Source organism: Fukomys damarensis, unplaced genomic scaffold (genome assembly GCF_012274545.1).
Source record: "Fukomys damarensis isolate Sample0158 unplaced genomic scaffold, DMR_v1.0_HiC HiC_scaffold_17, whole genome shotgun sequence".
Classification (NCBI taxonomy): domain Eukaryota; kingdom Metazoa; phylum Chordata; class Mammalia; order Rodentia; family Bathyergidae; genus Fukomys; species Fukomys damarensis.
In genome coordinates this window covers 62,569,542-62,583,562 of record NW_022900929.1, presented here as the reverse complement: position 1 = coordinate 62,583,562, position 14,021 = coordinate 62,569,542, and the positions used below count along the sequence as shown (strand labels likewise).

Genomic DNA, 14,021 nt, shown 5'->3' with positions numbered 1-14,021 from the left:
GAGAGAGAGAGAGAGAGAGAATTCAAGTTATTCTGTCTGATCTTGAGAAAACTCATGAAATAACTGTCATTGCTTTTAACAAATTATCTCCCAAGTAGATGAAAGAAACATCTAAACGCTCTTTATTGATGACAGTTCATGCCATATCTTCTAGCAGTATGAATCAGTGCTGTGATCTTAAGGTCTAAAACTTGTTTATTTTAAATCTCATAGTCTCTCACACAGTGAAAAAAAAAGCACCATAAAGTTATATTTTAATGTTTACTGGCTACACTTTTTGAGAAGAGGATAAAGGTATCCTACTATTACATATTAAAAATCCATATATTTTGAAGGTTGAAAAACAGCAAGACTACTGCATCTTTGGTTACTATTTTGCAGGAGAAACCATCCCAAAACTTTCTTTGCATATGCTAAATGGTTGGTTTTAATACAGGAGCAAGTTTAGTTGAATCGACCAGTATAAATTCAGAAATTAATTTGAATTTTAAACTAAAAACAATCTAGATTGCCTACAGATTAAACTTAATTTTTTTCTTTTCCAATTACTTAAGTAACTTTTCTCTTTATTTTTGCCTATTGCTACATTACATTTTTAAAAATAAGTCCGTATTGTCTACTTTTTTAAAGGTTTTGAACAATGGCAAGATCAAGTAGAATTTAATTCACAAGTTACAACATATTTATAGCATGCAAAATTAAATTTACATGCCAACAAAGGTTATTTAATGATTAAAGGCATTTGGCCATCTATATGTGGAGATATATGATTAAAATAATAAAAAAGACACTTACAGTATATTAGATCTATTTAAGTATCCATAGCAAAAAATTCAATACTTCTCAATTTTAAATTAAATTTATTTATTTTGCTTTTGCAATTTAGACAGTTTCCATAGCAACAGCAGCTGGCACCCAGAAGTAGAACTTTGTTTATAACTTTGATATTTCAGCTGTGCTTGTCAGGTAAATGATGGAAATGTCATTTTTCAAAGAAGCACCTGCAAGCTTTTGGGTTCCAACAGTTTTGCAGAATGTACTATTTTGCTTCTGAAAAGTTTTAGTTCATAATGTTTCTATATAAATCATAGCTATGCTTCCTTTTCAAGAAGGTTTAATTATTCTAGGTCTAATTTAGAAAATGACTTTTTCAATATGATAATTGATTTGGAGACACTTGAAATTATAATAGTCTACAGGACACTCAGAGTCACATTGAAGAAAATTACCATGAAAAAATTTCTTTAGGTCAAGCATTCAGAGGCAATAAATTTTTTCCAGAGACATTGTTGTACCGACATAGCATCTCAATCCTAAGGATCTCATTTCTCTTTGGCTTTGTATTTGTGATTGTAGGAGCTTTCATTCTCAGTGGCAGATTATTTCTGGGTAATAAGCCAGTCACCCCCTCCACTGTTACTAGCAAACAAATATCCAGACTCAATTTGTGATGCCAACAATCTGTTGTGTTTGCCATATTTCTTCCAGTGATAGAAAGAATGCTATACTTTGCTTGTTTAAATCCCAATGATACACTTATGAACATGGTCATCATAATTTCTTCCTTTCAATGCACTTAGATAATTTGCCATTGTCTAAATATTTCTAAAAGACTAAAGTGAAAGAATTACCCATAATAAATAAAAAAGCCTCTCAAATTAAACTTTCAGTATTGTATTTTTAGTTTAGAAAAACAGTAGTTTTAAGAAAAAAATACCCCTTTTAAAGAATTGTATTACATACTTCGTTAAAGGAACGAAAACCTAAATAATTTCATAAATCAATTTAGCATTTCTTCATAGGAAAGTGTACTCCAGAGCCCATAAAATAAATACAAAGACATAGTCCAAACACTCTCATCATCTGGCTGTAATAAGCTGTGGCAGGTTTTTGAGGGGAACTTACTTGCTTCAGAGGAGTCATCAAATTTTAGTAATTCAGGGGTGCTTATTGAGCAACTGCTGTATGTCAGAAATTATCAGACTATTGAATAACAGATAATAATAACTAAAGAAAATGATATTAATTAGTAACAACCACAAAATTCTACTGCAGCACCTGTCACGTAAACAATTGTCTTGAAAATAGTGAGCCCAGCCTTGCTGGTGTTCAAATCTCAAATTCTATGGTGACTTCAATATCTCATACATTCTGTTAAAAAACAAAAATTAAAGATCAACAAATGGTCTTCTATAAGTCTTCTGTGACTTAATTAAAAATTTAGAACACTTATAAAACAAATGGACTTATATTAGAAATTTAAAATGAATATACAGTGTGACCAAGTGCATTTCAACATAAATAGTACAGTACTGAATCTTTTACAGTGAAGAACTAAAACAAGTGATTCTAAATAAATCATATCAAAGTAATGTAACACGAATACAATGCAATTTATTAAGTTGATAAATAAAAATTATCACTGTTTTTACTCAGCTGAAATTTTGGTCACCGTATTTTGCGCCTCTATCAAAAAAATTACAAAAATCTATGTAGTATAAATATCAAAATAAAATCATCGTAAGTAAAATGTATTATGTGGGCTTCTATAAATACACACATTCATAAAAGTATGAAAATATGCTAAAATAAATGTAGCAGATTGGTCATTTGGGGCTAGGTTTAAAGAAAGAGTTGGAAGAATGAAGAAAGAATAGGTGAAGCAATTCATATTTTCTTCGTGTATTTTTTGTCTTCTACTTAAATCAAACATTACTTCTATTTCTTTCTAGAATGCTTGAATTGAAAGTAACACCACACCTAGTTCATGCATTACATTTTAACTTTAAAAATGATGAAACACATATTACAAAAAGATTCGTGGGTGATTTATAATTTTCACTCCAGAGTTATCAGAAACAAAGTAGTGCACTCATATAAAGTATTTTTTAAAAGTCATACATTGTGCATGCACTCGTTCATTATATAAATATTTATTGTGCTCAAAAGGACTCTATGAAGATACTTAGGAGATACTGTGGTAATCAGATAAAGGTCCCTGTCCTTGCAGACCTATGTTCTGGAGGAGGAAGATGGGCCACAAATAAAAGAGCATCATGCATACATAAATTCTGCAGTCTTTCATGTGGCAGCTGCTGCTGAGAAAACACAAAGTAGAACAGGGAAAAGTAGCCATAAGTTTCGCAGTCTTATTTTGGTGGGAAGGGTCAGGATCGTCTCTGGCTGGGAGGTGAGGTCTGAGCAGAGATATGATATAAAAGTGGGAGAGACTTGCCCAGTGGCCTGAGAGAAAATGGCCTGAGCAAGTAAAAGAGGCAGTTCAACTAGAAACGCAAAATGAAAAATTAATTTAAAAGTATTTTATTCATAGTTCTACTATCAATTTTTCCAGTAAAGCCAATCCTTTGTTTAAATCAATGTATCTGTAAATACAGATAATAATAAAAAAATTAGAAAACACCACCTCCGTGTTTGAATTGATTTAATTTTCGAAACTACAGTGGTATTTTACCCACATGTTGTACATGATTTCTACAAAGTCTAATAGGGAGAAATCAGGCAACTGGCACATGAAAGAGTCTCTCTTCTTGAGGCACTGTGTATAATGAAGGAGAAAGTCAAATAACAATTTCTTCCACGTCCCTGAGGGCAAGCAACATGGATTCATTTGACACTGAGGAAACTGAGGTCTACAAAGGGAGAAAAATGTAAAAGTCAATACAGTCCTCTATTTCATTTGAAAGGCAAATTAAAATATAATCTAGTTATTTATGTTGATAGATACAAACTGTCAGAAGAAATGTGAAATGACAGTCACATTGCAGGTTGTAGAATTTTCTTATTTATAATTTTGAAATGCCATTAGTTCAAAAATAGATAATGCAATGTAGAAAATAAAAACTATCATCAAAGGATATCAAACTATCAAATATAACGCGTTTTAATTATCCAGCTAACATCATGCGATTCTTTATTGTTTTCTCACATACTAAGGAGACGTATTTCTCGGGACAGTCTTGCCTGACTGAACACTTTTCGAATTCTAATTTCATACGAATAGTATCCATACTTTTCATAAATGGGTTAAGAGAAGCAAAGGGACAGAATAACACGAGTGGGATATGAGGGTAATCTGGCTGCTGTCAGCTGCTACTGAGTAGATATCTCTAGGGCTGACTAGGCTGATTCAGCAGGTTGGCAAGTGCCCCATCCCTCCTGTGTCATCCCTCCTGCCTTCCCGCAAAGCAGAGCAATCTGCTGAAGAGTCTTTTCCTCCTCCGGAAGAGGCCCTGAGTAGGTGTGTGCGTAGCCACGGCCCGCCCCTGCTGGAACTTCCAAACAAGCTCGCAAGAATTGGCAGGAGTACGCCCAAGTCTCCGAACATAACCGGATGTGATGACGCACGTAACAGTCTGCCTCTCCGGAAAGGAGAGAAAGTAAACTCTTGACTGCCCCCTTGTCACTTTATCTGCTTAAAATCTCATTTGAGAACCATATTTTTCTTCTCTTGAACTCTATTTTGGTTTTGTCATTCTTAATAAGATATAATAAATTTAAAATCCGCATTTAGTAATTCAGTTCTGGATGTCTAAGATATATCACATAATAGTCTTGCCAGAATTATGGAACTTTAGTTGTGGTATCATGCCCCAGATGCTATGTCCTATACTGATTCAAAATTTTTACTTTTTATGGTCATTTTTGATCTTGGGGAAGAGCCAGAAATTGTGCAGTGCCAGATCTGGTGAATGCAAAGAACAAAGATGCACCATATTTTCATTGGACAGAAGTTGCTGTAAACTTTTTGAATTGATTCAGGACATGGGAGCAGTCATAAAAAGACACTCATGGAAGAGTGCTTCCACGTTGCTTTATTGAGTAGCAGGAATGACGGGGAAAGTGTATTTGAAGCAAGGGGAGTATTTTGGAGAGGATTAATGGCAATGTGACTTTTAATATAATAAAATTTTAAAATTCACCACAATTGTTATCACACCTCATATCTGACCCTATTGTTGTAAACAAGGCTGAGCTCATATCCAGATTTTGCTGTATAACAAATTTATTTCACCGCTTTGTGGGTTACAACAGTAAGCTTTTATAAGCTTAAAAGAAAGCAGGACAGTAGTTGATTCTTCTGGTCTAATTGGGTTCACTCTGCTTTCTGAAACACCTGCTCTATCGATCATGGAAATTGTTTCAACTCTTCCCTCCCTCCTTACTACCCCTCCCATTTCCCTTTGTTCTTTGTCCCTTTTCCTCCTATTTGACATTATCTATTATACCCTTTAGTCCTTGTTTACACTTTCAGTTTCTCACACTAGAGAAACTATTCCATATTTACACGTGAGTCCTATTTATATCATTGAACAGTATCACCTCAGTGTGTATCCATTTAGCTATACATGTCTCTAATTTATCATTTTTATGGCTGAATAGTATTCCATTATGTTAAAAAAAACCATTTTCTTTATTCAGTCTCCTGTTGATGGACAATTGGGCTGCCTCCCAATTTTAGCTATTACAAATTGTTCTGCTACAAACACGGGTGCATATATATCACCGTGGTATGGTTCTTCTAATTCTTTAGGGAAGATACCCAGCAGGGGAATAGTTGGATCAAATGGGACTTCCAACCCTAGTTCTTTGAGGAGGGATTGAAGGGAGGACAGGGAAATGTGTAAAAATAAGAATCAAGATTGATTATGTGACGGTATTAATTTCCAGCAATGAATGTCATTATATTGTACACATGAAATGTATCAATGAAATTAATAAAAGTTACAGAAAAGAAATTCTGACTGTTTTAGAGGATCCGCAGGTGGCCCAAGGTGTCTCAGTTCCACTGTAGTGTTTTGTATCCCCCAGATCAGATAGACTTGTTTGGGTAGCATCAGAGGCAGGAGTCACTACCGTTATTTTAAAAAGTCATCCCGGATTACAAAGTTGGAGAAATAAACTGGTTCAATATTTGAAGATCAGTCAATGCAATCCACCACTATAATGAGCTAAAGAAGAAAAATTACTTAGACATGATTTGACCAAGTAAAAGCATTTGACAGATGAAACTGGAGGAAATAGGAAGACAGGCACAGAAAGACAAATAGTATATGATCATATTCACATGAGAATTCTAAAACAATGCTGATATGGAAATAGGGAGTAGAGTGGATGGTCAGAGGCTGTGGTGGTCAAGGAGGAGAGAGGATGGAGAGAATCTGTGTTTCAGCAGCATGAAGTTTTTTAATAAGGCACAAAGGAGCTTTTAAAAGACCTTTTCTTCCTATTTCACAATATCTATTATATATGAAAGAAGGGCAAGGAATAAATATGAGAAACTGGAAACTGGAAACACAATATGTAAATAAGGAGAGGTGGAGGGGCTGAAGAGAGGGAGGGGTATGGGGAAAAATAAGAACCAAGATACATCATGTAAAGGTGCAAGATCTCAATGATGAGTGCGATCATATTGCATATTTAAAATGTACCAATAAAATTAATGAAGAAAAAAGGCATAAAAGAGAAATTAAAGCATTTTAAAGATATCTGTTTAATAAAAAATATAAAACCTACCATTTGCAATGAATATTTTCTCAGCATTTTGACATTCAGAGTGAAGCAAAATGAAGTAAATTGTTTATACGGTATGCCTTTACACTACACTACAGACAGCTATGTAATTTTGATAAACTGACAAAATGATAAACGTTGTCTTAATATATGGGAGACTCAAAGGAAATTCTATAGCACTATGTATTAAATGAAGTTAATTTTGCTGTTCATTAAAGTAGGAAATTTATTTTTTGAATCTAGAAAATAACTTCTGATTTTTTTAAAATCTAAAAAGATATTTCAGTACTGTTCAATGTGCATGCTGCTTCTTGGTCAACAGATTTCCAATAAAAATTATTATTATTTTTCAAAAGGGATAATATGTTTTTTCCTCATTGAGTTTATTGATTGGTACATTTTAGGTATACAGTACAGTTACATTCATTTTTTGGGATCTTGTACCTTTACATGACTAGTATTGGTTCTCATTTTTTCCCCTTGTCCCTTCCCTCCCCAGAAGGGGTAATATTAATGTAGGCACCAGTCTATTTTAGAGAATGTATGGATATGCTATAAATGAATTTAATTAATGAATTAATTTTTGTCTATGTGTATGTGTGTATGCATTTATACTGGTACACAATGCTCTTTACCACAGTTAACAGATATGGTGTACTCTAAAACTAATATTAATTATTTGGAATAATTTTACCTGATTTATTTCCACAATATAAATTAATGTTGTATTGAGTAGCTTTATCTATTCATTTTCAAGGCAGATATACAAAGTGTGACTCTCAGAAAAATTATTATTTCATAAAATAGTTGGGAAAATATGATATTAGGGTGTAATGCCATATGAAGTTTCAGTTGAAGATGAAATTCTGGTGATAGATGCACAAAAGTGTGAATGATTTTCAGTGACACAGAACTGTACTTAAAATTGTTAAGATACTAAATTTTACGTGTGAATTATCACAATTTTCAAAAAAAGTAATAATTCACATTGATACCATGTACCTTTGATATGAAAACAGAAGAAAAAATTGAGACAAAAAATTAACTTGAGAGCATTGAGCAAACACTAATGCGTAAATATTTATACCCATGATAAATTAAATGTGCATAATACCTTTCACTTAAAATACTTTTCTAATTTTCTCCAATTTTATACTCCCATGTTCCATGCTTTATTTTTAGTATCTTATTATTAGAGTACTACAAATAAAAATACACACAATAGTTATATGGTTTAATTTGTTTCCATATTAAATTCCATCATTTCTGGGATGGAAATAGTCTAGACATTTTCCTTAGGATTTTGATGTTTCCATTTTCACATTCTTTTTTTCCCCCATTAAGTTTATTGGGTACATTTAAAGCAAAAATGGTTACATTTGTCATTGGAATCTTGTACCTTTACATTATATGGCTTGGTTCTTATTTTTCCCCATATCCCTGTCCATTTTCACATTCTAATGAACAATACTTTTTCAGATTGTCTTTAGGTATATTATTATAAACAGGCTTAGACATTTCCAAATCTCTAAAAGCACAGATTTGTATTTAGGTAAAAAGGAAAATTGAGGAATTAAATGGACACCGCTTTAATACATGTATTTCTAGATCTTATCCTTATCTTGATTTAGAAATACAATAAACTTAAGTGCTTTTCAGAAGAGGGTTGATAAATTCTGATATTAATGTACTAAAGATCTAGTTTTATTTGCAAATTGAGCTCAAATAATATGGTAAAATAGAAATGCCATTTCTGAGTTGAAAGATTACATGGTACTTTACACCAAATTTTTCATTAAATTATTTGCTAAGCTTGATAAACATTTAAAAATATTTTTCTGGTGTGATATATTGACATTTAAAATACCCTCGTAAATGAATCATTTTTCATTTCTTGAAACTGCAATTTCTTTCACTAATTTAAAGTCTGAAATAAAATGTTATTTGCTTTTATGTTATTTTCCTCTGTGCATTTATCTAATTTATCTCATTTCAGTTGCAACACTAATGTGGTAGTTAGATAGCTAATGAAAAAATGAACTTATTTGGAAAAGTAGGAATATATTAAAGCACCAACCATTGAGTTCAGCACTTCATGGGTTTTTATATGCATCTCTGTTTTAGAGAACTTTTGTTCAAGGTTTCAAGGCAAATATGAAGTAGACATGTCATAACCCTTAAATTGAGGGGTAGCAGATGTTAATTACATTGGTTGAGAAGCAGTTAACTCAAAGAAGGATACTTTCAGTAAAAAAGGAGAAATTCACATTAACAGGAATATTCATTAATGGCTATAAAATAGCATAATTTTATGTTTGGAACAAGTACTATGTTTCCTTATGAGACAGTAGTGATAACAAGTAACAAATCTTATAGTCACTCAATTCTAAGCCTAAGTGACATTGTATAATTGGAAAAAAAAATATTATAGCACTGTTTTTCATAAATGATTGCTACAGTGCATATTTTTTCCTATCAAAGATCTGATATAATTGTTTATTTATCTTATGTGGCAATTGTTGTGCCTTACAAAAATAAAAAAGAATTCTTCACCTCTTCTCACAGAGGAAAGATCTACACTTAGCCATATTACAGGTGGTTGACATTTGCAGAACAAATATTAAAGGGCAATAAGATCTCAGGCTCTTTACTCACAAAATCTGAAGTTTTACTCTGTTAGCCACTTCTGGCATTCTGTATTTGAAACACTAAACCATAGACTTTCCTGACCCATGTTCACAGGGCTGATAATCTCTAAAAATGTTCTATAATCAAAGACACACTGCCAGTAGCACCCCTTTAAAGTACTCCCCCACTTTGAAATAGTTATTCCATCATTCTCGCCAATTTGTGAAGCAGTTCTGCAATTCTTCTTTTGTGAGTGTTCTTCACGAGGTGTAATAAAAATGTGAATGCTGCTGCCAAGTGTCATCCAATGAAAAGGCGCAAGCACATGGAACATTGGTGTGTTCTTAACCGCCATATTCCCCTGATCAGGCACCGTGCGACTCCTGCTTCTTCCCCCACATCAAAATGACCACAGAAAGTAAATGCTTTGAATTGATTCAGGTATGAAGTGAGTCACAACAGTTCAACTGAAGACACTTCCAAAAGAGGACTTCCAGAACTGCTCCAGAAAGGGACACACATGAGGGGAGAAGTGTGTTTAAATCCATGGGTAGTATTTGAGGCTGACTAATGGCAATCATAATGAATTTTTAAAACTTTAAACATTGACCATATTTTTCAGTCACACCATTATATGTCAGAAGCTCTAACATCCAGAATACTTATTCAGTTAAAAAAAAATGTGACCATTTTCATTTTCCTGAAGATAAATGGTATCACTTTCATGTACTATACTTTGCTCAGTGAAATGGTCACTGTCTGGAAAATCTTTCTTCAGTGTTTAAATGAACAAGGTGAGTACACAGCTAGCTGTATGTGAACATATTCAGATGCTGAACTCATATCGTGTCACCCCTTCTTATTTACTCCTCCTAATTGTTGGTCTACAAGTAATGCAGAATCATTAAGATACTGATGTATTATTTCGAGTAACTAAAAGTATACATCTTTAGATCATTGCCTTTCCAAGCCCTCTTCCAGCCCCTGGCAACCCCCCATTCTACTCCCCTATGGTTACCTTTTGGAATACATATATCTGTGAGCTCATGAGATGTCTGTCTTCTGGGTCTGATTATTTCACTTAAAATAATGAACTTTAACTTCATCCATGTTGCCACACGTGACAGATCTCCCCTCTTTTTATGGTTCACTAATATGCCATTGTGTCTTAGATTTCACATACCAAAAGTATTCGGGAGAGGGACAAGTCACACTGTGGCCAGGACCGAGGCTACCGTGGATGTAGACCAGGCAGTTCTGGCCAAGCAGGAAACTAAGCAGGATCGCTACATGGAAATCAAGCTGCTGAAAGAAGCATCCAACCAGCAAGGATCTCAGAGAAGTTCAGGAAGTGAGAGGCCATAAGGAACCAAAAGAGGACATCAGTAGAAATATTTCTGATTGTGGACTCCAGCAGCTTTTACCTCATTTTACCCCTCCCCTCACCAGTCACTACCTCAGAACAAATGCTACATGGCCACAAAATCACGAAGAGCAGCTGCTGTATCTCAGAGGAAAAAATGAAGTGGGAACTTGTAGCCTGGTTCCTAAAAAAAAAAAAAAGACCAAAGTATCAAAGCAGAGGATGGTGATTAAGATGCTTAAGAATTTAACTCATTCCACTGTGGGCTCCAGGGGTAAGAAAGCCTTGAGTGACAGCACTCTGTGCATGAATGGGGAGCGTCGGGAGATGGACTCAAATGAGTACGACTCGGATGAGTTTGAGGACCACGGAGCTGAGCAGGCTGCTGTGTCTCCCACAGAGGACAGCAGAGCCTCTAAAGAGAACACATCTGAGACCTACCGTGTACCAAAGATGGGTGGCAAGTCAGAGAAGGAGCCTGACACTGGGGAGGATGAGGACTGTGGAGAAGAGCATGACCTGAATTCTGAATCCAGAACCAAGAAGAAATTTCTCAAGAGGAGAGGGAAGGCTTACAGCCCCTGGATCAAGTCAGCTTGGAAAAGGAGGCAGAGGAGTAGAACAAAGCCAAGTGGTACAGTAGGTTCCGAGGCCTGTAAATTGTCACCAAAAAGCACTGAGCAGATGGCCCCAGGAGACAGCTCTGGGTACATGGAAGTCTCTCTGGATTCACTGGATCTGGGACAAAGGGCTTCTGTCTTCCCAAGCAGTCTAGACACTCTGGGGACACACAGTCTCTAGGAAGTGCCTCTCTACAGCTGTGAGACGGAAACATCCAAGAGCAGCGAGATCGCCATCCTGGCCAACAACCACTGCACGGCCACCGAAAGCATGGGCCACGAATTGGGCCAGTGCATAAACAGCATGGTCAAGTATGAGCTGATGTGCCTGTCCAACAAGGCACCACTCTTGGTGCTGTGTGAGGACCATCAGGGCCACAAGGGGAAACACCAGGGCTGTCCCAGCTGTGGCTACTTCTGTACAACAGGTAATTTCATGGAGTTTTAGCCTGAGAGCAGCATCTCATCATTTTCACAAGGACTGTGCCTCTTCAGTCAACAATGCCAGCTACTACCCCCACTGCAGGAAGGACACCTCAAAGGCCAAAGAAGTGACCATAGTAAAAGCTGACAGCACGTCCCATGGGGCTGTCTTCCCCTGGACGGGAGAGGATCTTAGCTGCTGCGGGCAGGGACGACAGGACCACTGGCAACACAGCTGGAATCCCGCTCTCCAAGGAGGATGACAAGCCTCAGAGCACAGCTCCCCAGGCACCAGAGAGCTTTGATGCCACAGGGCTGGCTGGGCTCCTGAGGCAGAATTTGGCCTTTCCCACGAATCCCAGAAGGAAACCTTGGAGAATGCTCTGATCACTCTGGACCTACAAAAACTCAAGAAGCTTCACTTCCACCGGAAGCAGCTGTATTTTTCAGCCAGACAGGGTGAGTTGCAGAAGGTGCTCCTGATGCTGGTGCATGGAATTGACCCCAGCTTCACAATGGAGCACCAGAATAAGTGTTCCCCACTGCATGCCGTGGTGGAGGCCGGCCACACGGACATCTGCCACATTCTGGTTCAGGACGGAGCCCATATTGACACCTGCTCAGAAGACCAGCAGACCCGCTGATGGAAGCTGCAGAGAACAACCATCTGGACGCAGTGAAGGACCTCAGCAAGACTGGAGCCCGGGAGAACTCAAAGGACGCATAAGGCTCCACATGTTTGCACTGGCTGCCAAGAAAGGCCGCTGTGATGTGATCCAGTACCAGCTCTGGACATCAAGTGCCAGGACAAAGGTGGCTGGACACCTATGATCTGGGCCACCAAGTACAAACACGTGGAGCTTGTGAAGCTGCTGCTGTCCAAGGGCTCTGACATCAACACCCAGGATAATGAAGAGAACATCTGTCTTCACTGGGCAGCATTCTCAGGCTGTGTGGACATAGCGGAGATTCTGCTGGCCATCAGGTGAGACCTGCAGTCTGTGAACATCCAGGGGGACTCATCCCTGCACATTGCTGCCCAGCAGAATTGTTACAACTGCACTGTCCTCTTTCTTTCTCAGAATTCGGATGTCACCTTAAAACACAAAGAAGGAGTGGAGCCTATAGTGTGCCAGCCTCAACTCGCAGTGTGGAGTGCCTGGCAGGTGAGCAAGGTACTGCGGGACTCAGCCCCTGACAAGCCTGCTGCAGCAGAGAAGATGGTGAGCAGAGACATTGCACATGAGGCGACGAGCGCATCTCCGTCCCCTGTGTCGATGCGGTGGACAGTGAGCCATGCCCCAGCAACTATAAGTATGTGTCTCAGAACTGCGTGACGTCCCCTATGAACATTGACAGAACATCGCCCAGTTGCAGTACTGTGTGTGCAAAGGTGACTGCTCCTCCAGCACCTGCATGTGTGGCCGACTCAGCATGCTCTGTTGGAGCATGAAGGGTAGCTGGCTCCTGCCCAAGTAAAACATGGAAGAGCCCACCTTGATCTTCCAGCACCACTATGCCTGCTCCTGAATCTCAGCATTGTTTTCATTCGCATCTCTCAAGTGATAAGAGATGTACGGCCTGTATGTTGAACATTTCTTCGTATGTTTATTTGCCATTTCTACTTCTTTGTCTGAGAAATGACTGTTCATTTCAGATGCCCATTTTTGGGTTAGGTCTTTAAATTTGGGAAGTCTGATTTTTTTTTTAAAGTTCTTTATATATTCTAGATAGCAGAGCTTTGTCTGAGGAACTGGTGAAAAATTTTTCCCATATTGTGGGTTCTCTCTGCACTCTCTTGGTGGTTTCTCTTGCTGTGCAGAAACTTTTTAATACTATGAGATCCCAGTTGTTGTTGTTGTTGTTGTTTTCAGCTTTAATTGAGTTTATTGGTACATTTTAGGGATACAGTACAGTTACATTCATTGTTGGGATCTTGTACCTCTACATGACAAGTCTTGATTCTCATTTTTTCCCCTTACCTCTGCCCTCCCTTCACCCCCTCCTCCCCTCCCCATCTACAAACACTTTATTTTCATCTTTTCATTCTCTCACATTTTTTTCTTTTCCCTTTTTTACTCTTCCCCTACCCATCCCACCTTCCCTACACCTTTAGCTCCTTTCTTCCCATTTCTAAATGTCAGTAATCTTATTAGAATCTTATGCATTGTTGCAGATTATTTACACCAGGGAAACTATTCAGTATTTACACATGTGTGACTTATTTATTTCACTGAGGAATATATCTTCAGCATAGGAAAATGGATACATGTTGAAGATATACTCCTAAGTGAAATAAATAAGTCACACAGTTGTTGGTTTTTTTGTGCTAGTTCATGTGCAACTGAGGTTTTGTTCATAAAATCTTTTTCTACATCAATGTCTTCAAGAGTTCTACCTAATCTCTCTTCCAGCCAGTTTAGTGTTTCTGTTTTAATGTTTAGATCTTTAATTCA

At 37.1% G+C, this 14,021-nt stretch overlaps 1 pseudogene; it reads left to right on the top strand.

Moving 5' to 3' along the window:
- The first annotated feature begins 9,564 nt into the window (after positions 1 to 9,564).
- On the top strand, positions 9,565 to 13,095 carry LOC104868105 (annotated as a pseudogene).
- Positions 13,096 to 14,021: the final 926 nt, after the last annotated feature.